The sequence below is a fragment of the Sus scrofa genome, chromosome 9, assembly GCF_000003025.6.
Source record: "Sus scrofa isolate TJ Tabasco breed Duroc chromosome 9, Sscrofa11.1, whole genome shotgun sequence".
Lineage (NCBI taxonomy): Eukaryota > Metazoa > Chordata > Mammalia > Artiodactyla > Suidae > Sus > Sus scrofa.
Genome location: NC_010451.4, coordinates 13,763,815 through 13,791,175, shown reverse-complemented (window position 1 = coordinate 13,791,175; position 27,361 = coordinate 13,763,815). Strand labels below are relative to the sequence as shown.

Sequence of the window (27,361 nt, the reverse complement as noted above, 5' to 3'; positions counted from 1 at the left end):
CTCTGCTGTCTGCTGCCCAATCAGTGGGAGGATCTGGAATCTCTAGGTGGGGTGGGCATCTAGGTGGGGTGAGGCGGGAAAGGCAGAGTGGGCTAGCTGCTTGCCAGAAAGGCTGGATTCCAAGGCAGCTGCACCCAGAGTGACCTGAATCCATGGCCAATTGCTCGGGAGACTGGGAGTTGTCACAGGACTTTGTACACAGTCTCAAGTGGGAGCTGGTGGCGGCCAGCCTCGGGAACTGGGAACCGCGGCCAGGAGGTTTGGAAACATGGTGTGAAATAGGAGCAGATGGGGAACAAGAGGGATCTGAAATGTGTGTTTTCCCTCTGACTTCTTTTTCTGCTTCTCCTTTTATCCCTTTTGGGAATGAACATGTCCTGTGGTCATCTAGAGATTCCTTTTGGCTGTCGGTGCCTCTTAATTATGACACCATCACGAAGATACAGTATAACTGATACCTCGCCCAGGTGTCCACGGCTGGTGCCTCTAGCACTGGTACCCTTGTCTTCCTTATGTAGTGACCCTGACCCGTGTCCCCCCCACCTTCTGGACCGACCATCGCATTCTTAGAGCCGATACAGTGCGTGGCTGTGGTACAGTGAAGATGCTCGTGGAATAGACAGACCTCAGTGATACAGAGGGACACCTGCTGTGACCAGGCAGGATGCTGTGGGAGAGCATCAAAGAAGAATGAGTGAGTAGAGAGATGCATGTATGAAAGCAAAATAATTAGGTATGTTTTCTGAGAGCCTAGTACTAAGAAGTTGTAGGGAGGTGGGATGAGTATTTATGTATTTGATAAATACTTATAAAGTGCTTATGCAATGGCCTTGCTTGAAGTGCTTTATACATAACTCATTTAAGTTTCTTAAAACCCTATGAGGTGGGCACTGTTGTTTTTCCTACTTTATCTTAGAGAAAAGCGAAGCATGGAAATGTTAGGTGACTTGTCCCAGGTCACATAGGCAGTGGAGCCAGGACTTGACCCCAGATAATCTGGCTCCAGACTCCCCTCTCAGCCACCTCACTGTAGGTTGAGTGGGGTCAGGTGTTCCAGGATTGGGAGAATCACTGTGGTAGCCCCAAGATGCTTACCAGGGATGGCCTTAAGGCTATCCTGGGGGACCAGACAGCTGAGGGCCTGTCACTCAGCTTGGCCATCTTGAAGGAGTCAGACGTCTCTGCCAGTCCTGGGCCTGACGCCTCACCCCCTGTTGGGCATCCTCAGGGCAGGATTTCCGTGAGCGTGACTGCTTCTTCAGGATGTCCTTGGACTTGACTGGCCAGCTTAGTGGCTAATAGAATCAGGAAAGCTGTATCCTCTCAGTGTTCAGGAGAGCTCCAGGGTGGTCGTGGGGGCTGTGCCAGCCTGCCCCTTCCTCTTCATGACCCCACCTGATCACAGGGCCTCGTCCCCTGGCAGGAAGGCTGAGCAGCAGAGCAGTGGCGTTCTCCTGTGACATGACAGAGACAAACACCGATGCTGCTCCTCTGGGCTCCCCCGCAAAGCTGGAGTCCTGGGGGTGCCGGCTCCCAGGGTCATGGGATTCCCTCTTAAAGAGGAGCCTCTGTAGGTGTTGAATAACTCTGCTCAGTGGTTTGAGTGGCTACAAGGGCCTGTGTCGGACGTGTTGACAAAGCTGAAATAGGACCGTCAGGGAGTCGCCTTCCAGAGTTGGAAGGAAGCTAAAACATCTTCCAATTGACTCCTGTTGAGGCTTTGATTACTTCAGTGGGACAAATCTTTCCCGAATTTGTCAGAGTGCCTGGAGATGAGATGAAGAAAGCCTCAGGGAGCTTGCAATGTAGAGGATGCCCTTCCTGCCTGCCTTTTGTGAAAAGGAAAACAGAGTGGGAGTGGGGCTGACAGAAAAGCACTGGGCGAGCAGTAACGAAGAGCCAGGGAGCAGAGAGAGGAAGGCTTCTGGAAGCAGACCCAGGAAGGACCAGGTCCGCATCCGCTAAGCACAGCTTAGGCTCTGGGTCAGACACACCGTGATTCTTCGTTCCACTGATGTTTCACTCTGTGATGGAGAGCAAATTACTTACCCCCTCCGAGTCTCAGTTTCCTTAAATGTCAAAGAGGGCTCATAATACCCACCTCAGTGGGCTTGCCCAGCACAGTACCCAGGGCACTGCATCAATTCTCATTGACCAAAAGCAAGAAGAGGAGCACGTGGCACAGGGGTCCATACTGCTGCAAACCTCAGCAGGTACATGGGGCGTTACTCAGGCACAGGCATGCAGTCCCTGGAGTCTGCTGGGAGTCTAAGGAAAGTAGTGTGGTCTGGAGAGGAGTCGGCAGACTGTGTGTTCTCCAAGCGTGGAGGCTTTGAGCCATCACCTACCCTCTCTGAGCCTCACCCTCCGTCTCTGTGCAATGGACAAGTAGCCTGTATGGAAGGGTCAGGACCTGCCTAGAAGGGCTTGCTAAATGGAGGCAGGAGGTAGAAGGCAATTCAGAATGTGGGTACCGTCTGTGTCCCTCAGTCACCCCATCCATGTGTGTGTGTGTGTGTGTGTGTGTGTGTGTGCCTGCGCGTGTGTGAGTCTATACAGGGGCAGGGGTGATCAGCAAGCGGGTTGGGGACAGAGGCAGCCCAGACATGGAAAGAGAGGCTCAGGGAATCTCCTCTCTATAGAATGGAGGACTTTTTATGGAGGTTGAGGGAAGAAAAGACGAAGAAGCGGGGAATGAAGGGAACTCATACTTCTTAAGTGCCTGACGAGTACCAGCACATCTCTAAGCTCTTAGACATCCCTGTAAACCCATCAGGCAGACAATACTATTCCTAGTTTTTGAGATGGTCTTCAGGAAGATCAGAGAAGGCGAGTAATTTGCCCAAAGTCACACAGCCTTCTTAATTCCAAAACTCTTTCTGAGCCTCTCTGCTTGTGCGCAGATGTGTCTTAGGACAGGGAGATGTTTAGGCAAAGAAAGGGAGTTGATTTGGGCATAAGAGTGTAATTCCTATTTACATAAATGGTTCTAGGAGGAAGCTACTTCCAAGTGGCAAATACTACTCTTTTAGCCAATTCAGGTTTGCTGGGCACCAGCTGGGCACAGTTCCACATGGTGGAGGTGGAGCAGACCCAGGCTCTGCCTTTGTGCAGAAGTACGAAGAAAAAGTGTGTCATTCCAGAGCATGGGCAGAAAGGAAATGCTACAGGATGGTGTGATAGAGACTGGAGGACAAGGGGCCTGAGATAATGTCTTTGTTCCCAGTGCATGGGTTCCCCACAAAGCAGACGTGAAAGAAAGGAGTTTATTTGTGCGGTGATTACAGGATGCTTGATGAGGGAGTGGGGAAGGGACGCCAGGAGGGGAGGAAAGCTCAGAGCAGGTGCGTTAGGGATTGAAGCACCACGTGGGCAGTGGGCTCAGTCCTTCAAGGGCCCTCTGAGCTCAGTGGCTCACCGGCCAAAGAGACATTCCATTGGGGGCAGGGCATCCATCGACCACCTATGCTCCTCCTTGGTTGTGGATTGCTGCTGGGAACGCTAACTTCTGGTGCTTCCACCCTGCCCCATGCGTGGGTGTCCACTGCCAGAGAGTTCCCAGCAGAGACATGAGGTGGGCTACCATGTGGGCTGGAGACCTCGTGGAGGAGATCCGTGGTGTCTGCTGTGGATGAGGTGGTGGTCAGAGAGCCGGCGTGGGAGCCGAGGCCTGAATAAGGGACCAGGGAAAGCAGATGGCTCCTAGGGGATCGTCCTGCCACTCTCCTTTGTGGGAGCCTGCAGTTCCAGGGGTGAAAGCTCCTCAGCCAGGGCCCTGCAGGTGCAGGTACATCACAGGCAAAGCTGGGGTGTTACAGACTCCATCCCTCTTCGGCGCCTCTCCCTGGGGCCCACAATATGCCTCACTCTTATTTTAGCCAAAGAACTTACAAATGACCTTAGGAAGACATCCCTCATCGGATGATTTAAGTCCCCCGCAGTTGTGCCAAGATCTACCTTTAAATGTTTCAAATACTCTCCAAGAGCTTGAAAAGGTGCCCCAGCTCGCCCTCTGCTGTACCTCTACCACTAGGCTATATTTAGCTCCAAGCCCAGTTTCCAGCCTTTAACATATTCTATTCTTTCTGCAAGAGAAGCTCACTGCCAGATTTGTCTCTGTGGCTTATTTTAAAATCAACAGCAAACAACACACACACACACATGTACGTACACATACACGAAATATCCCTCACAGATAACAGTGTATAAATCAGGCAGAAGAAGATAAAAGGACTTCTTCATACTTTCTGTTTATTCTACTCGACAGCAAAGTGCTTTGCTAAGCCCATGCAGTTATATTGTGATTTTATACTTATTACATCTACAGTAAGCTCCAGAAAAATCCCAGATGCCTTCAAGCCCCTCTGATTTTGCCTACAAGCCATCTATGGGTTCTTCTGCATGACTGGGCAAGTGCTGCCCCTCTTAACCCACTGGCATTTGACTTTGACGGCTTTCCCACCACATGCATCTTCCTTTTTTATCGGCTTCCATTCTCTAACATCATGCATAGAGGATACAAAGGTGATGATTTGGGATGAAATACACCAAATAGCCCCCAAGGGCAGTTCTGTTCCTTTCTCTTTATGGGGGGGGGGGCTTTTAGTGGAGAAGTGAGTATGCATTCTCTCTTGAGAATCATTTATCAATGATATTAATAGAGCCAGTGGATTGGATACCCACTCTATGCCATGTACTTGGCAGATGATATGCCTAATTGCATTTAATGTAATCCTTACTATGACCTTATCCAATAGGGATGTTCCCCTTTAGAAGAGGAAGAACTCAACCTCTGTACATGCCCAAGGTTACACCTAAAGCAAGAGGAAAAGTCGAGATCAAGACCCAAGTCTATCTAATTCTAAAGCTATGGTCCCCAGACCAAGTGGTCTGAATGTGTAGTCTCCAGACCAGCGGTATCAGCATCACCGAAAACCCACATCCTCAGCACCCACCCCCCCGGCCCCGGACCTTCTGAATGGGATACTCTGGGGGGTGTCTAGCACCCCATGTTTTACCAAGCCCTCCAGATGGTTCTGGTGCTCTCCAAAGTTTGAGAAGCACCATCATTGCCCATGTGTTAACGGCTAATGAATGCTTAAACTAGAGATTCAACTTTGAAGGAGCTTTGAAATTTCCCCTTCCTCTTTGGGAGTATCATTAAAGTGCAGAAAATCCCAGCGTTTATTTTCCCTTTAGAAAGTATGCCTTTTGAATTTGGAAAGGTTGAAACTTTCAGCCCGCTATCTGGATGTGTATCTAGGTTTCACTACTGATTAACTGTGTGACTTGGGGAAACTTATTTAACCTCTATAATCCTCAGCTTCCAAGTCTGTATATTACAGATAATAATAATCCTTTCCAGGATTCTTGTGAGGATTAAATGAGTCAGTGTCTGCAAAAGGGTTGAGCATAATGCCAAGGGTATCATAAGGATCCAATAAATATTAGCTGATTGTTCATAATTGTACGGTTGGCTTGCTTATGGTAGCTGTCATTAGTAATAATAGCTAAACTGGGTAATGCTTTTAAAACTGTATCCTTCATTTAAAAGGTCAGCATAGGTTTGATAAAATAGTTTTCTGTGACGAACTTGAGGGATATTTTTAAACCTTGCCATTCTTATGTTTGAATCCTAGCAATGAGTATAGTTATCAAAGTAACTGAGAGAGAACGTCGGTGTTCCCATTAAAAATTATTTATGGAAATTTGACACATAGTAGGTGCTCATCCATGTTTGTCGAGTAATAAATTCAATGAATGATTGATCCACAGAGGCTATTTCTAAGTCCACACATTGCCCCTCGCACTGTCAGTACAGTGGGGGCTGGAAACTAAGCCCTCTTCTCTCTTGTAAGTCCAGTACTACACAGGGTTAAATCTGGCTGGGAAATAAATGGTCAATCATTCTTGTTGACTGAATTTTTAAAAAGAAATGCTTATATCTTTAATCTCTTCTACCATAACATGCTTTGAGATCTTACAAGCAAAGATCAAAGTAAAAATATATTTCTCTCCCCGTATACGCGGCTGCCTAACATTTTTTAAAATGAAATTATCAAAGAGTGATCAAATAAAACTTAGGAGCCAGGGGACCTGGATTCTTGGTTCTGCTTTCCTGCCAGCTTGGCTTGGATGTGACAAAGGTTTGTCATTGAACTCTCAGCATCTTTTATCTGGTGTGTAAGTGGAGAAGGTTGGGCCAGATCAGTTTTTCCACTGGGGGACTGGTACCAGACGGCTGTAGGTGTGTAACCTCAGCAGAGTGTTGAATAACATTGAATCACATGGTGAGAATGTTCTGTTTCAATTCCTGTTCAATCTTTGCCATTGAGTTGAAGAGAGAGCCTGATTGTGGGGCGGTAGGTGTTTAATACCTCAGATGATGCTTGCTAATCTCCTATTTTAACACAGATCTGAGTCTAGATAAGGAGGCAGCAGTCTTTACCTGGTTTTGTACTTGCCATGCTTATTTTAAGTTTTATCTTCTGTACATGACAAGATGATATTTTTTTAACTTGCTGTAACGAGATATATTTTCCTTTTTTTTTTAATAAATGGATTCAAGATACAGAAAGTAATTGGAGTTAAAAAATTAGGTTAAGAAGAGTGCAGGTGGCTTGAAAGAGTGGTAGAAATCATGAAAATGAAAAAGGTTGGAAACTGGATGAAGGCGCATAGGTCTCAGGTCCTACCGGTCAGAAGTCAGTACAGCAAATAGAAGAAATCTTCCTTCTGGTCAAGACCGCATATCTGGGATGTGCCGTCAGGCCAGGAGGGGGCGCTAGGGAGCAGCAGTCCTGGCACCTTCAGAAGGGGAGGACCAAGCCCCCCATCTGACTCTGGAGATTAGGGTCCTAGCTCTGGGGTGGAGCCAGAGGCTTGCACGTGTAGGCTCTTGCCAGGCAGGGTTCCCAATGAGGACATTAAGATTCAGTGTACGTCAAGAATACAAACGTCCGTAGGAAAAAAGGAGAAACGCAGAGAAAGTGGATGGACGAAAATGTTCACCACAACATTAATTATATGCACAAAGGACTGGAACACTCTCATCTGGTCAATATGAAGATAAAAGTTAGTGATGTCATCCCTGGGACAGAATATCTATAGCTGTTCAAAATTAGATGTATGGGGACTTGTGAGAAAATGTTAATAGTGCAATGTAAAGGGAAGAACCCAAAATATGGAATTGCATCCATCGCTTTGTTTTAACTATAGAAAATATAGAAACAATTAGAAATGAACACATCACAGTGCTAATAGTGGTTATTTCTGGCTCATGCGATTATGTGTCTTTTCAAAATGCTTTCGTGTATTTTAAGGCTATGTCCACAATTAGAAACATTAAATATAACTCTCTGTCCTTCCTCCAATCGCAGACATCAGTCAAAGGACGTGATTAAAATCCCGGCTCTGTCATTATTAAGGTGTGACCTTAGACAAACCTTAACCTTGTGAGTGTCAGTTTCCTCAACCTGCAAAGAGGAAAGCGTCCCTTTTTCCTGGGCTGTTGTGATCATTAAATACAATGATGCTCAGGATGCCTGGCTCCCAGCGCTCTCTTAGTCAGTAGTGCCTGCCCTTATTTAATAATAATCATACCATGACGTTATCATTGTCCTTGCTCCCGTTGTTATTATTACTGCTGGCCAGTTTGGAAGGTGTAACAGGCTGTAAAACTAAAGAATCAAGCTATCAAAATTTAATTCTGCTGCCATCCCCTCTGCCCTCTGTATAAACACATGCACACACACTTACTAAGTGAACTTGTGCACACGTGTATGCACCCTACTCCGGTGCTGAGCATCCTCTGTTTCCATATCCAGAGCTTCCATCGCAAGAGGACCAGCTGCAGCTAACAGACACTTAGGAGGCATCATCTATGTACAGACCCTGCTCGACACATGCAACTTGACTTTTGCTCCTCCCCTTTTTAAAAATCGAGGTAAAATTCACAGAACACAAAATTCACCATTAACCTCCTAAAGTGTACCGTTCAGTGGCACCTAGTACATTCACAGTGTTGTGCACGCATCACCTCTGTCTAGTTCCAAGAGGTCGTCACCCAAAAGGAAACCCTGCATCCACTAGCAGTCACTCCCCATCTCCCCTTCCTAGCCCCTGGCAACCACCAGCCTGCTTTCTGTTTCTGCAGCTTTGCTTGTCATTTTCTTCAGCACTGGCACTGGGTGTCCGGCTTGCACCTTGTGTTCTCTTGGTTGGTGCTCTTCGATCTTTCCCCTTTGCCGGTTGGTTCAGGACCCCCTGTGAAATGAAGGAATGCACTCAACCCCCACTTCCTTGAAATCAAAATGCCCCAGTGCATTCATATAAAATACAGATTTTTTTTTCCCCCTAAAAGATTTGGGGCTTTGGGGGCTTCATCCTATTGTCAGGTGATTTAGCCCCCGTGGGGGCCCTTTGTGGAGGCCTGGCCATGGGGCGGCCACTTCCTCCCAGGGTCAGGCCCTTGTGAGCCTTGCTGGTGTGGAGCTGGGAGATGGGCCTGGAGCATCCTGGCTTGCTGGCTGGTAAGGCCCTTCCGTGGAGCTGCCCTGCTGTCCTAGAACCAAACCCGGGTTCAAATCCTGGCTCTGCAGTTCTCTGTGCATGTGATCTTGGTTAAGCAAATGCACTCCCTGGGTCTCAGTCTCTGCGTCTCTAAAAGTGTGATCATGCTGAGCTTTTTTGGTGCAGGATTAAATGCGATAAGGGCTGTGAGAGGCTCCCAAGGATCCATCACCATCCTAGCTTTACTTTGCTTCCTTGGAGACAGAGGAGTATGTTAGAAAGATTACCTGAGAATTCAGAATCAAATGGCCAGGGTTTATCTTTTAGTCCTGCTACTTCCCCATCCCGAACCTGTGGGGAAGGATGGAAAAGGAAGGCGGCAGGAGCAAGATGGGCATCGCAGAGCCTCCTTTGCGGGGCTGTTGTGGGGATAAAATGAGGTCATGTCTATGAAGGCCCAAATGCAAGTTCTGGCACATGTGACCTTGTGGAACTGAACCTCTGTTCATTACCTTTCCTTGTAGGTCATGGGCTCAAATGTCTTCATGGGCCAGACCGATGAGTTCATGGCCAGCGTAGCAGAAGACAGGTGTGGGTGAGGGGGGTGGGAGGGGAAGGCTTTGTCTTGGGCACTGGCAGTGACAGGATATGCGTTTTATTTTTTTATATGTAACCCAGCGGGTAACAGCATGGGGTGGGGGCTCACACTGAATTAGTGAATTGCTCCCCCTTTGACCCTTTTCTTTAGAACAAGCCTCAGTTTCTTCATCTGCAAAATGGAGATATTTATGCTTTCTCTGACCACCTCACAGAGGAGCTGGGAAGAAAAAAATGAGATTTAAAAAAAATGTCTATGAAAGCATTGTGTAAACTGTCAAGTGCTGTGTAACTGTAACCGATGATCATTTTGTTTAAAAGATATTGTTTGGTTGATACTCATCAAAATAGAGCTCATTCTCCTCTGTCCTCAGGTGATGGTTACTTTTTGTGCTGTGAACATGCACGGGGGAATCGCAGGTTAGTAGGTCTTTGGCTTTTTAACCAAGTGGCCTCTGAGCTGGAAAAGATGGAGAATTCCTTCACTGAAGGGCCATATCTTTTGAGTCTATTGACAGCATGTCATGTGGAACTCAAAATTGCCTTCGTGAATGCAGATAGATTGCATCTATTAGTTCCTTCTTGTCATCATGACCTGTCAGAAGGGAAAATTAAATGTGCCTACAAATATCTCAATATTTATGCTGTGTGCAAGGTTTAATATTCATCTGGAGCAGTGAGCGCAACGAGAAATAAAATCCACATCTTTTCCTTTGGCTTGGGAGATGGCTCCGTTCAGCCAGAATCCTCCCAGCACCTACTGGGAGCTAGTGAGTACACGATGTGCTAGGCTCTACGGGAGAAAGACACCCAGCTGGACTGCTCAAAACGTCACATTTGCATGTTCTTTCGGGAGCCACGGAGACTCTGAGGTCATTCCCATGGGGGCGGTGAAATCTGAGCAGAGGTTTGGAAGAGAGAAATAGGCAAGTGCATGGCAGACAGGAGGTGTTTGCAGAAGCAGGGGAGAGGGAAGAGTGCGAGTGGGTCCATGAGACACCAGAAACCCACCCTTGCCTGTGAAGATGTGAGCATGTGCTTGCAGGGGTGGGGGACCCCGAGGTGGGAATCAGTAGTTCAGAGCCATAAACCACCCCCCCCCACCGGAAGGCATTGAACTGTGGCCTGGGGAAACATGCGAAGAAAGAAGGTGTCTCTTAGCAAGTGTATTTTTTTTTTCTAGCAGTGAAAAGATGGATGTACATGCCTATTGTTACGCGTGTGAAGGGGAGAGCTCAGTTAAAGGGATGGATGGTTTGTTTCTGTTTTGTAGATAGACATTTGTGCCACATCTGAGACTCCACATATAAGTGATGCCATGTGGTGTCTTTCTCTTTCTGACTTACTTCACTCAGGATGAGAGTCTCTAGTTCCCCCTGCATCCAAATCACTTGTGATGGACGAGGATGGAGGCTAAGGTGAGGCCAAGAATGTGTATATATATGTCTAACCGAGTCCCTTTGCTGTACAGCAGAAATTGGCAGAACATTGTACACCAGCTCTAATCACATTGAAACAAGGGATGGATGGCAAATGAAAACAAATTGTAAAGCCTGTGCTGTTAATGTAAGAGCGCGTTGATCATTGAAGTGTCTCTGATCCTTGATGTTTTGAATACGCTGTGCTTGTTGCTTCTCTCGCTGTCAATGTAAATAATGGAATGATTTCATACGTTCACGCGTGCCTTCATTCCCCTAACCCTGTTTTTTCCCCAGTAAGGTCCTAAATTCCTCAAGCCTGACTTCTCCTCCCCAGGGGTTTTCAGAAACCCAACCCCCATGGTTGGCGAGGGACGGCTGTGTGTGATGTGGTAACTGCCCTCAAGGAGCTTACAATCTAGCTGGGGGTGAATGACTTGCACATGAACGCAACTAGACTGTGAGCTTCTAGAGGGCAGGGACCTTACCCTAAGTCATCTCTCTTCTCACCCTGCACACCCTCCCTGAGGGACCTCATCCATCCCATGGCGTCAACCACCACCTGTGTGCCGAGGACCCTCTGGGCCTGGACTGTCTCCTGAGGGCCACGCCGTGCTCTCCAGCCATCCGCAGTTGTGGGACTCAGGATGCTCGGCTGACTCAACCTGCTCGCGGAAACCCAGCTTGTCTTCTCTCCTCGGGGCCAGCCTGGGCTCCTGGGGATCCGGGGTTCTGTCCCCCAAATCAGAGATCCAAAGGTCCTGCTTCTGGATGGAGCTTGATGGAAAAAAAAGTTTATGTTTCGATGTTAAGTGAAAAGGAGAGCCTATCAAATTGTTTAGACATCATGAGCTCATTGATGTTCACTGCATACATGAAAGATGGAGAAATGTTCACGGATGTATCCGTGGTTGCTTCCTGTGGTGAGAAATGGTTGATGTTTTCTTTGTCTGGCACTGCGGTGCTCCCTAAGTCTCTTGCAATAAATATATACTACATATATGTTTTATAAAATATATATGCATATTTTATAACCAGCCAAAACATCTAATGAAGTGGTTCAAAGGTCTCAGTTTGCATGTCCCCTCCTTGGGAGACACCCTTGTTCCTCTGTGTCCACCTGGAGTCTGAGGCTCTGCCTCAGCATCCTCAGAACCTGTACTGATCCTGTTGGGGGACCTGCCCCCTTGTGTTCACTTTCTGTCTGCTCCCCACCTAGATTGTGAGCTCCTTGAGGGCAGAAAGCAGGGCTTATTTGTCTTGTATTCCCAGTGCCTAGCACAAGGCTGACACAGGTAACCACTCAGTATGTGTGCATGTTTTGGAAGGAAGGAAGAGAGGGAGGAAAGGAATTCAGAGAATACATCGGAAAAGATATTGGGATGCTCAATTTTTTTTTAAATCTCCATAGATCCCATTTAGTTTTTTCCTTTTCCAAGACTATTTATATATTTTTAATCTACTGAACCGATGCATTTTTAAAATCAAATGCATTTATTAATCAAAGACCATAAACATGCCATTCTGAGCTCCTGTGGGGCCGAGTCCGGCACCTGTTAGGTGCTGTCTCCAGGCTGACTTGGGCAGAGCGCCCCCTGCCTGAAACCTCAGGCATGACACTCAAGGCTGTCCTGAGTCCTTCTGGAGCTAATGTGTGTTCTTGAGGATCCCTTTCAGTGGAACAATGGCAGACTGTAGTATCTAAGGTAGCAGGGCGAGGACAAGGGGACAGATGTACTAGGAAAGAACAATAGCTAACTCCTATTGTGTGTTTACTCTGTGCCAGACACTGTGCTAAGCATCAACATGCATGATCCCCCTCACCCCTCAAAACAGCCCTGCGCAGTAGGTACCATTATTGTTCCCAATTTTGTAGATGAGGAAACTGAGGCTTAATGACAAACTACATGGGGACGCTGGAATTTGGACTGTGGTCCACTGATGACAGAGCTTGAATCCAGCACTACTTCTGAGTTTACTGGGGAAGTGCTGGGCAGAGAGGATGAGAGGAATGTTTGGTGAATCAGCAGTAGTGTCTTCACCTTGTTTGGTGAGGTTCCAGAATAGTCCTGCTTAGCCTGAAAGTCCTTCATGGGGTCTGAGACACCACCGAGCTTGTAGGCAGCTGGTTCCATGTATATGCAGCTTTCTGGGAAGTTCTCTACAAGGAGTCTGCACATTTGAAAAATAAATGGTGGGAGTTCCCACTGTGGCGCAGTGTGTTAAGGATCTGACTGTAGAGTCTCAGGTTGCTGCAGAGGTGTGGGTTCAAGCCCCGGCTCAAGTAGGTTAAAGGATCCGGGGTTGCAGCAGCTGTGGCATAGGTAGCAGCTGCAGCTTGGATTTAATCCTTGGCCTGGAAACTTCCGTGTGCCGTGTGTGTGGCCATAAAAAAAAAGATGAAGAAAGCGTTGAACTCCTTGGATTGGAGAAGAGCTGTAGTGACCAGAGCCAGGCCCCATGCTGGGAACGGTTTCTCCCTTCGGTACCACCCAGTGGAGATGGATGTGGCCTTGTTGCTAAAACATTTCTGAGAACCTAGAGGATTAAGTAAGGGTAGGGTGTGTATGACCCTGGCTGCTTAGAACCAACCGATCACCAAATCGATCAACAAATATTTATTCAAGTAGAGACCTGAAAGCTCCTTAGTGTGTCAGAGTTGTTTGAAGAAGGATTTCTGCCTTGGTTGGGAGTTTGGGCTAATGAGATAATAATAATTACCATTTATTGAGTGCCGGCTGTGTGCCAGGTATCTCTACTGGACACTTTATATGCGCTGGTCCACTCAATCCTCACAGCAACCCCAGCCAGGAAGGTGTTATAACCCACTCTCTACAGAGGAGGAGACTCAGAGAGTTTCAGTGTCTTGCCTAAAATCGTCGTAGCCTCATCTATGGAAATAGAGGAGCTAAATTTGATTCTAAGCCTCTTTCCCCAAATCCCCATTGCCCCCTGCCCTGTTTCCCTTTTCCCTCATTTTGTGATGTGCAGTGTTTGTGCTTCCATCGGAAGTGAAGATCCATCGGCGCATCAAATTAGTAAACAAAAGTGAATCAAGCCAAAGCTCAGTGCCTGCTGGTTGGCCAGGCTGTTTTATAAGAGAGTCTTGCACTTGTATGTTAGACCAGATCTCATCCCAGTTCCCTTATGGCTTTAAGTTCTCATCTCAAATTCCAAAGAATCCAAGTCTTTAATTTTTCTGACCAAGCAGAACTATTACCCTCCCACCCTGCGTTACCCTCCCACCCTGTGTTACCTCTTCCTTAGACAGTGACAGAGGTTGTAATTTTTCTCTGCCCACCTAACAGATTAATCCTTGACCATAAGTCATTTCAAGCAAGAAGAAAGGAACCATGTAAATGTGGGAAACAGCTACTTATTTCAGTGTTTTCTCATTCCCCAGGGAGGAAATGGAACTGTTAGATTTCTACTTACTAAAACAGTGGGGACCCATATGCCCAGTGGATTGGTTTGATTTTAGAAAATTGCTAGCAAATCAGAGCAACAAATGGCCAAAGAAATGCTGCCAATCCTTTGGGTCAGGGAGATTCGGGGCTGTCTCCCAGCATCTGGCTGTGAAAAGTCACGCGGGACAGTTGCAATGATGTTTCACTGATGAATAAATGCTGTCTGCCAGGCTTGCTGCCACCTGGCACCAGTGAGGCTCATGACCACGCTTCCCTCTGCATGCTGTCCTGCTCATACCTCTGTGCCTTGGCCACACTGTTCCCTCTGCTTGGAACGCCTTTTCCATGTCTGCAGGGCCAAATCCTACTTACCTGTCAAGTTCCAATACCCTTCCACCAGCAGCTCCTGCCCTGTCCATCCTGAGTCCACTCTTCCAGCCTCCCCCTTGGGCCCCCATTTCAGTCCTAGAACCAGCACATCATGGCCCTGACTTTGTTCCCTGTCTGCCTTTGGTCTCCCATCACAGAGCCAGGCACTCTAATATGACTTTGAATATAGCAGAATAAACTCTGCCATTGGCCCTGAGTGTGCTCTACTGATGGTTAGGTCTCATTGGGTCCACGGGACTGGGTGCTGTTACCCAGGTAGGCATGAAAGAAAGCCCTCACTTTTGCACTGTGATTTACGGCTGACCAAGTGTTTATACCCCCTCTCCCCACTCACACCCTGAGCAGCTGTGTCGGTGAGCAGTAGTCGAGGCTATTCATATTTCCCTGATATGGATGTAAGAACAAAATTACAAGGAGATTAGATGTTCTGAGCAGGATCACAGGATCATGCAGATTGCAAGTACGGCGGTGGCCTCAAGTTCATGTCTCTTTCAGGGCTCTGGGAGGTAGGGCTGGGCGTGTATTGCTGACTTTTGAAAGCAACTAAATTAACTCTCCACCCAGTTGAGACAGCCCCCGCCCCCCTCTAGCTTGTCCTCTGCTTCTGAAAATTCATTGCTGCTTCTGCAAATGAAGCTTTGCATATTGAATTGTATTTTGGACCCTCCTGGCTCTAGGTGAGGGTTGGGAAAGTCCTAGGCTGAAGGATACATGGGTGGGGGAAAGAGAGAAAAGCATAGAGCTTGCAGCAACCTGGGGCCACATTTCAGATTTCATATCTTCTGTCTTCACGGGTCTCCAGGTTTTTTTGCACAAGTTAGGGTAGATAAACATGCATATGTAAATTCATTAATTTAAAAAAGAGTCTCTCTGAGCTTTCATTTTTCTTCAATAGACACGCAAACATTAGTACCTTCTATGCAAGGTTGTCACACAGGTTTAATGAGAAACCACATATAAACAGGCCTTGTGTGGCAACAGAGTTGACATTTTCAAATGCTAGACTGTTTTCTTTCTAACCCTCCATCCACCATGCAGACTCCCTTTGACAGTGTCTATAGATTGGTTTGCTGATTGCTTACGAGCCTCAGAAGTGAGGAAAAAAAAAAAAAAAAAAGAGTCGTATACTCCCCCTCCCCAAGTATTGGGCCACTCAGAAGCTAGCCCTCCCTCAAAAGGCTGGGACAAGAGGGCCCTTCTCAGCCCAAGTCCCGTGACCTCCAGACCTGAATGGCCTCATTGCGTCTGCTTTCCGGGCTCCAGAGCAGCCGGGTGGTACGAGCTCTCCACTAACTCCGTATCTGCTTTCCTGCGCGTCCTTCCTTATGGAGCATGAGTGGCAGCTACCTCTGGCCCGGAAAGGAATTCTCCAGACGCCAAATATTTGAGAATCGTGGATTAACTCAAGAAACAGTGTGAGGGAAGGAGCACGATGGGAACATCTGTCACCCAGCAGCTGTGTCACCTGTGATGGAGAGGGCAGCGGGCTTTGGGGTCTGGATTAGAATCCTGCTTCTGTCCCTTACCAGCTTTCAGTGTGTTCAGGTCACTCAGTCTCCCCCCACCCTCCCGCCTGCGCTTGGGTAGAATCATTTGCGAAATGGAGAGGTAATATCCGTAATACCTACACCACAGAGCTATTTGGAGGGTGATATAACACCACATGTGGAAATCAATGAGCACCCTGTCTGGTGCATAGTAGGTGGCCATGAATCTTAATCTCCAGCTGGATGGACTTTGCCTTCTTAGCTCCTGCTTTTCCCTGGATGTCAACCCTTTAAATCCCTCCCTTACTCCTCATACTAAGGCTAATGTCTTCTTTCTCTGGGCCCCATAAATCTAGCATCTGAGTATTTAGTCCCTCCTGAAACTCCTGTCCCTTTTAGGGGGGAGGGGGAGGGCATGCTCATGGCATATGGACATTCCCAGGCCAGGAATCAAACCCAAGCCATAGCTGCGACCTGAGCCACAGCAGTGTCAGGGCTGGATCCTCAACCCGCAGCACCTCCAGGGACCTTCCAGACCCTTGACTTGGCTCTGAAGCCCTTGATGTAGCATTCAGGAGAAACTCCCGCGAAGAAGGAATGAGAGGCCACGTTGTGCTGTCTGTTATGATGGTCTAATTCCCTTCTACCAGTGCCCCTGCCGACCCAGAGGGCAGCTTTCCTTGGAGTGTGTCTTTCTGGGTTTTGGCGACTCATAAAGTTATTCAAGCCACGCTCCCATCTCTGCCTCTGAGAGACTAGCTGGCCCCATGAAGTGGGAACCACACGGGGGAGAAGGCTTGGGAGACAGGGCAGCCACCATGCCCGCAGCTCCGAGGTATCTGTGCATGTTAATGAGCTGGGAACCACACAAAAGGAGGGGAGGCAGATGCTTCAGCTTGGCCACCGAGGGGCTATTGTACCCCCAGCCATCCCCCTGCCTGCCTGCCTCCCAATTAGGGATGCAGTTTGGCAACTCCGTCCTCGCCCCTGGGCAGAAGGGGCCCCTGCAAGAGTGTGAACAGCTGGGCCACTTTGGGAGCCAGCAAGGCAGAAGTGAAGAGCCCATTCAGGTCTGGCGATCACAAGCCTGCTGTTGAAGATAGTCCCCTTGTCTCAGCCTGGAGGCATCGTGGGCTCCTGAGTGGCTCAATATTTGGATGGTTTTAGATGACATTTTCCCTCTTTTTTTCTGGGGGTTGCAATAATGAAGCAATCAGCAACTTAAATACAGAGCTTCTGGAGCAAGAACTGGATAGAAAGCATGATACAAAGAACTAAGAGAGGCAAGAAGCTGGGGTAGGGTTAAGACCCAAACAAAAGAAAAGATGCCTGATTGGACCATACAACTCGGATGAGTACTGAGCTTTGCGTGGTTGTAGAGGTTGAGATGCTGAGGAGTGTTTAGGCTGGTTAAGAAAAGTTTGCAGAGGAGTTCCCTGGTGGTTCAGCAGGTTAAGGATCTGGCATTGTCACTGCAATGGCTCAGGTCCCTGCTGTGCTGTGGGTTCGATCCCTGGCCTGGGAACTTCTGCATGCTGCAGATGTGGTCAAAAATAAAGGGGTACAGCATCCTCAGAGGTGTACAGCAGAGCCAGGATTCTAACTCAGGACTCCCCAGAGCCTGTGTTGTCTGTTGGCTGAATAGGTATAAAGTGTTGGTATAAAAGATTGGGTGATATGTATCTAGAGAGGGATGGGGAGAGTTCAGCGCAAAACTAAAAGGATGGGACCTGAGGCTGTAGCCAGTGGGAGTCCTAGAAGTTCCTGAGCTGTGATCTGATGCCTGTGGCCTTTTAGGACCTGTGTGGGTTTGTCACCGTGGAGCTGCCGACAGACATAGAGGGTCATGTCTTATTCTTGGCCTCGTTTCCTCAGAGCATCATGTATGCTCCTCCCCCTGTGATGCCTGTGTCCCATTTGCAATGTCCTGTTCAGAGTCTCCTCTCTAGATTGTCCGCTCTGTGCAGTTGGGAATGTCCCCTGTCAGGGTCACCTCTGTACCCCCATTGCCTGGCCCTGAGATGTGGTCAGTGCTTGGCTGTTGTTGGATGGATCAGTTTCAAAAAGATGGTGATTGGTACCGGGTGGGGTTGTTTCCAGAGAGAACTTCCCATCAGGACGTCAGAACCGATGGAGCCCAGGGCGGGAAGGCAGAGGGCTGGCGGGAAGGAGATGGCAGCAGAAGCAGGCATCTGGGGAGGAACTGCCTGCTTCATTCTCTGTGCTGCACGCCTTGTCCATTAGAGCACTTTCCACGCCACAGCTTTGTTGATGTGTTAACTTCTTAGCGCTGCCCTAACAAAGCACCGCAAACTAAGTGGCTCAGAACAACAGAAATTTATTCTTTCATCGTTCTGGCGGGTTTGAAGTCCAAAATCAAGGTGTCATCAGGGTTAGTTCCTTCTGGGGGGTCCAGAGGGAGAATCTGTGCCATGCCTCTTTCCTGGCTGCTGGTGGTCGCCAGCAGTCCTTGGCATTCCTCAGCTTGCACTTGGTAACTGCGTCCTGCCTCCGTTCTCACGTGGCCGCCTCTGTGCATCTGTGTCTTCGTGGCATTCTCCTTTCTCTGTGGGTCTGTCTCTCCTCCTCTTCTCATAAGGACTCTAGTCCCACTGGAATACGAGTTCCTTCTAATCCAGTCTTAACTTACATCTTAATTACATCTGTAAGGACCTCTTTCCACATCCGGTCATATACACAGCTTCCAAGGATAGACTTCAGCATCTCTCTTTAGGGGACACACATAACCAACCCTCAATAGCTGATCATCACATCTTAGTGGTAAACATAATAATGCATGTACATGGTGGGGTTTTTTTGGTCATTTAAAAAAAATTATAATTATTTAGGGCCGTGCCCGCGGCACATGGAATTTCCCAGGCTAGGGGGCAAATTGGACCTGCAGCTGCTGGGCTATGCCACAGCCACAGCAATACCAGATCCGAGTCGTGTCTGCGACCTACACCACAGCTCACGGCAATACCGGATTCTTGACCCACTGAGCGAGTCCAGGGATTGAACCCGCATCCTCAAGGATAGCAGTCAGTTTTGTTTCCGCTGAGCCGCAACGGGAGCTCTCTACATGGTGTTGTATAGTTGGCAAGCACTGATTATCACATGAAAGCCTCACAAAAATCCTAAGGGTAGGTGGCCTAATTGGCCCTTTTAGAGATGCTGAAACTGAGGGTTCCGAAAGGGATCTGCTCAAAATTGTGCGTGAGGAAGTGAGCAAAGGAGAAGGACTTTGAAACCTCGACTTGAACCGGGCTCTTTCCCGCTGTGCATCTGCCCTTTGGGAGCTGCTGGGATCAGGAGCAGGTAGGGCTGATGGGAGGCCCGGGAGAACCAGGTGCCCTGTACGTGCATTTGGGAGCCCCCTCTTCCCTGGAGACAACCTCGTGTGGGTAGCAAACATGATTGTCCCTGAACATGCCAGGGAGGGTAAGGCAAATTTGGGAAGTACTAGGGCATGATGGGTCTGTGGGCAATTGTGCACATGAGATGCTGATCTGGGTCCAGCTTGCGGGGAGCAGGGGTGACAGCTTTCATGTTCTCCCCTTCAGAGAACAAGCCTGAGGCCTCAGCAGCTTCCTCTCCTCCTGCCTGGGCCTCTCCCTCCTTCAGACTCCCTCCCTCTGTTCAGGCCCACCCCCCCCTCCTTTCCCTCCCCTACCCAGTGAGGCCAGAGCTGGACACCTGCTCCCCACTCCCCAACACAGCTGCCCCGGGGGCTAAGTACAGACTCTCCTGGCTCCACCACCTTCTAGAACATTCCTCCTGCCTTCTGTCTAGCAGTTAGACTCAGCTTCTCTCTTGTTCCTCTCTTGGCTTAGAGTTCCCACCTCTGCTCCTTTGGGCAAGCTCCTCCCCAGCACCCTTCTCCTCAGCCAGCCTTTCTTTCATTTCCATCTCATTTGCTGTAGTTAAAACAGAGGCACTGCCAGGAGGGCTGGTGCGGTCCTATCACGCAAAGAGCACAGATGGGAAATAGAAGCTGTGCTTTTACCCCTTCACGGGTTATAATGACACTGTGGTAGCCACTGAGAACTGTCCCATTTGGTCTTTAAAAGCATCCTGTGGAGTTCCTGTCGTGGCGCAGTGGTTAACAAATCTGACTAGGAACCATGAGGTGCGGGTTCGGTCCCTGGCCTTGCTCAGTGGGTTAAGGATCCGGCGTTGCTGAGAGCTGTGGTGTAGGTTGCAGACGCGGCTCGGATCCCGAGTTGCTGTGGCTCTGGCATAGGCTGGTGGCTACAGCTCCAATTCGACCCCTAGCCTGGGAACCTCCTTGTGCCGAGGGAGCGGCCCAAAAAATGACAAAAAGATAAAAAAAAAAAAAAAAGAAAGCATCCTGTGAAGAAAAGAAGGTAGTATTCACTTGGTCAGATGAGGGAGGGGAGGCCCAGAGATACCAAGACCTTCCCGGGGTGTAGATGCTTCCTCCACCACCTGCCATCTCTGAGCTGCAACCTCTCTTTCTCTAAAAGGGGGTGACCTGTGGGAGTTCCCATTGTGGTGCAACAGAAAGAAATCCAACTAGTATGCGTGAGGATGGGTGTTTGATCCCTGGCCTCGCTCAGTGGGTGGGGAATCCAGTGTTGCCTTGAGCTGTGGTGTAGGTTGCAGATGAGGCTCGGATCCCAGGTTCCTGTGGCTGTGGTGTAGGCCGACACCTGTAACTCTCTTGAGACTCCTAGTCTGGGAACTTCCATATGCCATGGGTGCAGCCCTAAAAAGCAAAAAAAAAAAAAAAAGAAAGAAAAAAAGAAAATAAAAAAAGAGGTGACCTGTCTATTCTGCAGGCTGATTGGAGGACTAAACCCAGCTATCTCCTGTTAAGCTGGCACGTAGTAGGCACTCTGTTGTAACTGAATTCCAGAGTGGAAAGGTGGCGAAATGAAAGGAGGACAAAGAGCTACGGGGCAAAGAGGGTGGGATGCTGGTGGGTGTGGAAGAGGAAGAGGAGATTTGCCCAGGCACTGGGGTAGGGGAGGGAAGGAGTAGAAGCGAGGCCGGGTCCCAGCTGAACCCCATTTGGGGGAGAACCCTGGGGCCAACATGACTTTATCACTGAATTCTTAGCTGTCTCTCGTTCCCTAATGTGTCTGTATGGCTCTGTCTCATCTTCATGTTCAAATGCTGGGAATCCCATATTTCGTTTTGGATGAGAAGAAAGAAGAGGGAGAAGGAAAGGACAGGCTGGTGATGGAAGCAGCCTGAGAATCAAAGCCTGTTTGATAAGGAAGGAGCTTCCAGATCTCTGCCTCCTGCTTCAGGAGTCTGGAAGGTGACAGGCGGGGGGCTCTGAGTTGGAGTTGCTCAGCAAGTAGACAGCAGGGATCCGCACCCACATTTCCCACTGGCAGCTCAGTACCCTCTGCCCCTGTAGGCAACAGGGATGGGGGTTGTGAGGGGACAGGCAGTGCCCAGGTGCTTTGGGAAACAAACCCTGTAGGCAGATTGCTGCTTCCTGCTTTCCTTACCCAAACCTTTGCCATCCGGGAACACCTACAGAAAAAAAAGGGTGTGTTTCCTTTCTGAGACTTTGCTTTAGCGAGGTGGGTTTTCACTGGCAAGCCACCCAGCCATCCTCTTGCTAATTTAGCCTGTCACTCCAGCGCCCCAAAGCTGTCAGCAGTTTACAAAGCGAGTCTCTCCCAATTAACCTGTGAAGTAATCCTTTCCATTTGCCTTGCTCCTTCTGCCTCCAAGTTCACGGTGTGCCTCTCTCCCCGGCTTTGGCACTGGCCTTCTGTGCCACCCAGGACTTCACAGGGAGCAGACACCATAGGGACAGTGTTATCTTGGGTTGTGAGACAGAGGATTAAGGCTTCTGCTCAGGGAGACCCCTCTCCATCTTCACGCCCCTCCTGTGGCCTTCCTGAGCTAAGCCACCAGAGACATGGGCTGTCCTTGACCTCAGACCTGGATTTTCCTGCCTGAGAGCAGTCTGACGGAGTCTGCACTGGTGATAAGGTAAAGGTTTTTTGAAAATATCAACCGTGTGAAAAGAGGAAAGCCGATTTCATTTCTCGGATCCCTCTTGAAAACACCCCCTTATTGATTTCTTTTTCAAAGAGAAAGAAAAAGTCATTTGGTTATGGGCAAACACCAATTTTCTGTATCTTATGGTTGAAGGAAGTGATACGAGTGATTACAGCTGTCCCACGGAAATAATAAATGCATGTCCGCAATCCATCATTCGAAGCCCTTGGGAGTCAGACGTGTTTTGGAACTCAGTGCAGTTTTAGATTTCAGAAGGGAGCCAAGGCAAAGAGACTGTATATTATGTAATACCCTCACTGGCGTCTGGGCCAGTGCTCCATAATCCAACCCATTCCTTTTTCGGCAGCGAATTGTTCCCACCAAGTGGGGAAATAAAGACAATAAATAGCCTCCCATCACTTCACATTGGTTTTGCCACCAAATGACTAAAAAAAAAAAAAAAAAAAAAAGGAAAGAAATATCTTTTAGCTTTAGAATTTTTTTGAGGGTCAGGGTTGATAAGAGCCTATGGTTCTTTATGATAAATACCTGCTGCTTCACTATGTAAATCTAAAGAGGGATGAGGACTGCATGCGTCAGTTTTTAGCTGCTCACAAAGAAACGAGGATCTCTGATGTGCTGGGGGAGCCTGAGTCACCTTGTCATCCCAAAGGCTAGCACGGGCCAGGCACCCAGGCAGCGCCTGGAAAATTCTGGGTAAACTGAGGCACCAGGCTCATTGTTGGTGAATATTCTGTTGGATCCCTATAGAGGGCCTGGTGTTAACATTACTATGGAAAATAAAAATAACTAGAAAACTACAGCAGGAGCTAACACTGAGAAAACAGGCACTAGCCCGAATGCCCTACCGATTTTAATTCGCTGAATTCTCATAGTCGTTCTCACTGTGAGGTAGCAGCTAGTTTTGGAAGAGACTTACCTCAGATTGGCACAGCCAGGAAGTGGCAGGGCTGAGCTTGGGACCTCAGCCTTCTGGCTCCTGAGTGCACCCTTTTCAGTGCCCTGCCTGCCTCTGCCTGCTCTAGCCAGACCCAAGGACACAGGAATCAAGGCTGCAAGAGGGAAGCACCCTAAGGAAACGTGCTCGACTGGGCGCTTACCAGGCACTAGCCACCAAAGGTGCTTTGTAGCAGCCTCTTTACGCCTCTCAGGAACCACCGATGGAGGAGTCTCGACCCCACTTCCCAGGTGAAGGGACTGACTCCGTGCCCTGAGGACATAGCAGGGGAAGGATCTGAACCTGGGGCCGCCTGATACGGGAGCCAAGGATCTCAGGGAGAGAGATCCCAGGCGCTGGCCTCCCGGAGCTTACGTGGAGGTTCAGAGACATGCGTGATGCGGAGATAAGGAGGGCATTCTGAGAGCGGTTAGGGGCCAGATGTGTGGTCTTGGTTGTGTATCAGCACACCGAAGGGGAGTAAGGACCCCAAGAGGCCAAGGTGCAGCTCTTCTCCGGGGCCTGTTTCCTGTCTGTAGAATGGGGGCACACTGCCCTTCTGGGTGGTACTTAGGATTCAGGGTGCCAGAGGGTATACCACAGCGCCGTCTCTTTTCTTGTACCTTTTTTGTCTGATGTACCAGGAAGGGCACTATCTTCAAGGGCTACACAAAGCAGATGGCATCGCGAGAGAAGAAGAGGCTCTAGTTGCCTCCCCAGGCTCCCCATCTCCGCCAGGATTGGGGAGTGGTGGTGCGGCCACCTGTGTGATCTTGGGTGGTCCCCGGGATGTCTCCTGGACCTCCCTCTTGCCCTCACCTCACACATACATCAGCCACCAAGCCTGTGCTTGTCACCTCCTCCTCTAACCTCCGAGATGCAGGCCTGCCACCCTACTCCGTTCCATAGCTCTGGGCTTTGCTGTTCTTTTTTGGGCCAAGACTAAACAATGGCTGCTTTCTGGCCCTTCTCTCGAGCCTTTTCTCCTCAGATCTGTCCCCACACAGGTGCTAGGGACCTTGTTTAAAAAAACACAAACCCTCCATATTATTTTCTTGCTCATAATGATTCCATTTCTCCCCATCAACCATAGCAGGGGGCAGCATCCATTCTCTGTAAACGGCCAGGTAGTAAATATTTGGGGCTTTGCAGAGGCAAAACTGACCGTACTGTGTGAGTACTTATATAATAAGAGAGAAGACAAGTTTCACGAGTTTTTTTAACTGATCAGATTCAGAATATAATCACTGAATACCCTTTTCAGTAATACAAGTGGACTAATTGGAAGGAGGAATCTTTTTGTTTTTTGAGGGGGGGGATAGGATTTTGCTCAGTCGGAGTTAGTGTTTTCTTCCATGAAATTGATCATAAGTGTTTCCCGATAAAAACCATTCTTCGTTCTCAAGCTGTAAAGAAATGGATTTGGCCCTGGGATGGTAGTTTTCAGACCCTTGGGCTGTAGCAATGCTTCTCATCACGGGCTGCATCCCAGAATCACTGATGATGGAGCCTAAGCCTGGGCCCATTAAACAAGCATCTCCAGGCATGAGCCGGGGCCTCAGTGTGGTTTGAAAGATGCTCTGAGAGTCTGACGTGCAGCCAGGATTGAAAACTGCTGGCCCACAAGACAGAGCCCGTGGAAGGTCTGCCTTGATCTGGTGCTGCCAACCTCCCAGCTTCTCTTTCGAGTGCTCCTTATCTCTGCTCTCTGTTTCAGCAACACCAATGTCAAGTTCTTCCTGCTGGGTTATACTCACACTGTCCCCTCTGTTTGGAGATGCCTACATCTAACTCTTCATTGAGCTCCATGAAGGCAGGGTCCAGGCACATTCTTCTCTGTCCTCTCATCTGTCCGTGCTCAATAAATGTTTGCTGAATGAAGGAACAAACTCAGTGGCCACATGCAGGTCAGAGGGCTCCACCCCACCTAAAGGTGCCAGGTCTAGAGGGGTGGGGATGAGGGTGTGACAAGGACTGGTTTCCAATTCCTGGTAATCACAAGTTTATTTTCTGAGCATCTCATGTTTTATGTAACTTGCACTTTCTCATTTTGGGACTTGGCACTTGTTTGAAGGAAACAGAGTAGTTATGTTCGTAATTTTTTTTTCTGTCTGTGAAGAAGGTCACTCCTGGAAAATTCAGCCCATGTGTGGTTAAAAGACAGTGGCTGCCATATTGGCAGGCAGCATAATGCTACTGTGTTCTTTCTGTCCTCTTAGAGCAGTCCTCGCTGTCACTGTTTGTGGATTACCGAGAGTCGGGGGCAGTCCTTGTGTTTAACCCCCAACCCTGTTGCTGTGACATATGCCTGGTTCTAACCTTGCTGGAGGTGAGAATTGTTTCCATGCATAGGGAGACTCTCCAAACATACTAAGACAAACAATGAGGGGCCCTGGGCCACCCTTACCCCTCAAAACATCTTTTGTTTGATTCTGATTTTTGTTGTTGTTGTTCATTTTAAGTGTACACAAAGGAAAGAGACAGTTCCTGAAGGTCCCAGATCCTACAAGGCTATTGTAGGGTTGCACTAGGAAAGGGTGGGGAAACTGATGCATGAAATGCTTGCTGTGTGCGTCAGGATACACCTTATGTTCCCCCATTTTACCCTGTGACAACCCTTCCAAGTAGGTGGTATTATAATTCCAATTTTTACAGAAGAGGAAACTTAATGCCAGATAAAGAGCCTAGCCCAAGGTCACACACAGTTAAAAGGTGGAACAGCCAACTTTGGCCTGTGTGTGTAAACTTTTTATTGACATACACCACTCGTAAATGCATAGCTCAGGGAGGTTTTCGCACAGTGAACATACCGAGTAACCAGAGCCTTCATCATGAAATAGAACCTTACCACCCTCCCCGAGGCCCCCTCCTGTCCCCTCTCTTCTCCCTTTTTTTCCCTTCCGCTCCTGTGAAGATGACTCTGCTCTCTGACCTGTAATATGACAGATTCGTTTTGCCTGTTTTCTAGTTTAATGTAAATGGAATCATAGAGCATAGACTCACTCAGCATTTTGTTTGTGAGACTCAGCTGTGTTTTTCCATGGAGCTGGAGTGTGTTTATGTTCGTAGCTCTCTAAGTATTGCCTAGCATGAGTGTACATAATTTATTGATCCACTCTGCTGTTGGTGGATATTCATTCATTTTCCAGTTCGGGGCTGTTACCTGTGGTGCTTTGATGGATATTCTTTACATGTCCTTGGGCACTAAGTTGGTCCTAGGATTGGGGTTTCTGCCTTATAGGATATATACATATATACATGTTCTGATTTGGTCATCACTGCCGGACGGTTTTCCAAAGTGATGGCACCCACGGGCATGCCCACCAGACGTGTATGAGGGTTCTGATCACTCTACACATTTCCCAGCCACTGCCTTTGCCATTTGAGCCCTTTCTGGGGGTGGTGCAGTTGTATTTCACTGTCGTTTAGTTTGCATTGCCCTAGTACCTGATCCAGTAAAGCACCCTTTTGTATGCTTATTGGACCCTTTGGGCATCCTCTTTTGTGACATGCCTTATTCAAGACTTTTAAAAATGAGACTATTTGCTTTCCCCCCTCATTTACCTGTAGGAATTCTGTATTTTGGCACAAGCCCCTTGTCAGATACTGTCCCTAGCGTCTCCCCTCGGTGACTTACATATTTCCTCTCCTAATGGCATTGGGTAAAGAAAACCTTCTAATTGCGACGAAGTTCGGTTTATCAATTTTATTTTTCTCTTTATGGCGAGCACATTTTATGTTTGGGGTAAGAAAACTTTGCCTTTTCCGAGGTCATGAAGATGTTCTGTGTTTTCTTGTAAAAGTTTTATTGTTCTGCCTTTTACATTTAGATCCACAGCCCATCTGGAATTGATTTTTCTGTAGAGTGTGAAATAGAGGTCAAGGTTTGTCTTTTTTTTTTTTGTTTTTTAATACGGGTAACGACTTGGCTTAGCAACCTCTATTGAAAAGCCTGCTACCTTTCCCCACTGTACTTTCGCATGACCTTCGTCAGCTTTTAGGTGCCTGCACATTGGGGGTCTGCTTCTGGAATCCTCGGGTCACATGTTTAGTCCCAAACTATCTGATTTCAACATATATCTTCTTTTCATTATTCTCCGATGGGAGGAATTTGAGTAAGTGATCTTGGAACACGCTAAGGATGAAAGCACATAATATGCTGTCTGTGACGGGGATTGTTCTGTGCTGTTCACAGAGACATGGCAGGTACTCAAAGTCCCCAAAGGCAAAGGGGGGTTGACTGGGTGGGGTTTGGAGGCGACTTGACAGGAGGAGAGACGATGAGAGCCTGTGTTCACATGCCAAGAGGCAGGTATTGGGCAAAGTGCTGGCAACAGGCTGAAGCCCATGAACCAGGACCTTCGAAAAGCTCTAGGGGCGTCGTCCCAAAGGACAGGGAAAAAATTATGCCTTTTTAATAGCTCTAAAGTAAAGCAAATTGTTAGACAAGGGGTTATTGGTTGCATAAGTAGAGTTTGTAACAGCTAGATTTTAATGAGAATACATAATTTGTACTTAGCGATTATTAGCCCTTCAAAATCTTGTTCTAACTGGGTTATTAATTACATTTTTGATTATAGAAGTTAATCCATATATACTCTCTTCTTA

At 48.2% G+C, this 27,361-nt stretch overlaps 1 protein-coding gene and 1 non-coding gene across 2 annotated transcripts in view; both read left to right on the top strand.

Moving 5' to 3' along the window:
- The window catches only part of TENM4 (teneurin transmembrane protein 4), a 786,343-nt gene that overhangs the window by 35,782 nt on the left and 723,200 nt on the right, over window positions 1-27,361 (top strand).
- MIR708 (microRNA 708) lies at window positions 10,926-11,005 on the top strand. Its single transcript, NR_038566.1, has one exon. It is a non-coding gene; the product is annotated as a microRNA 708 (primary transcript).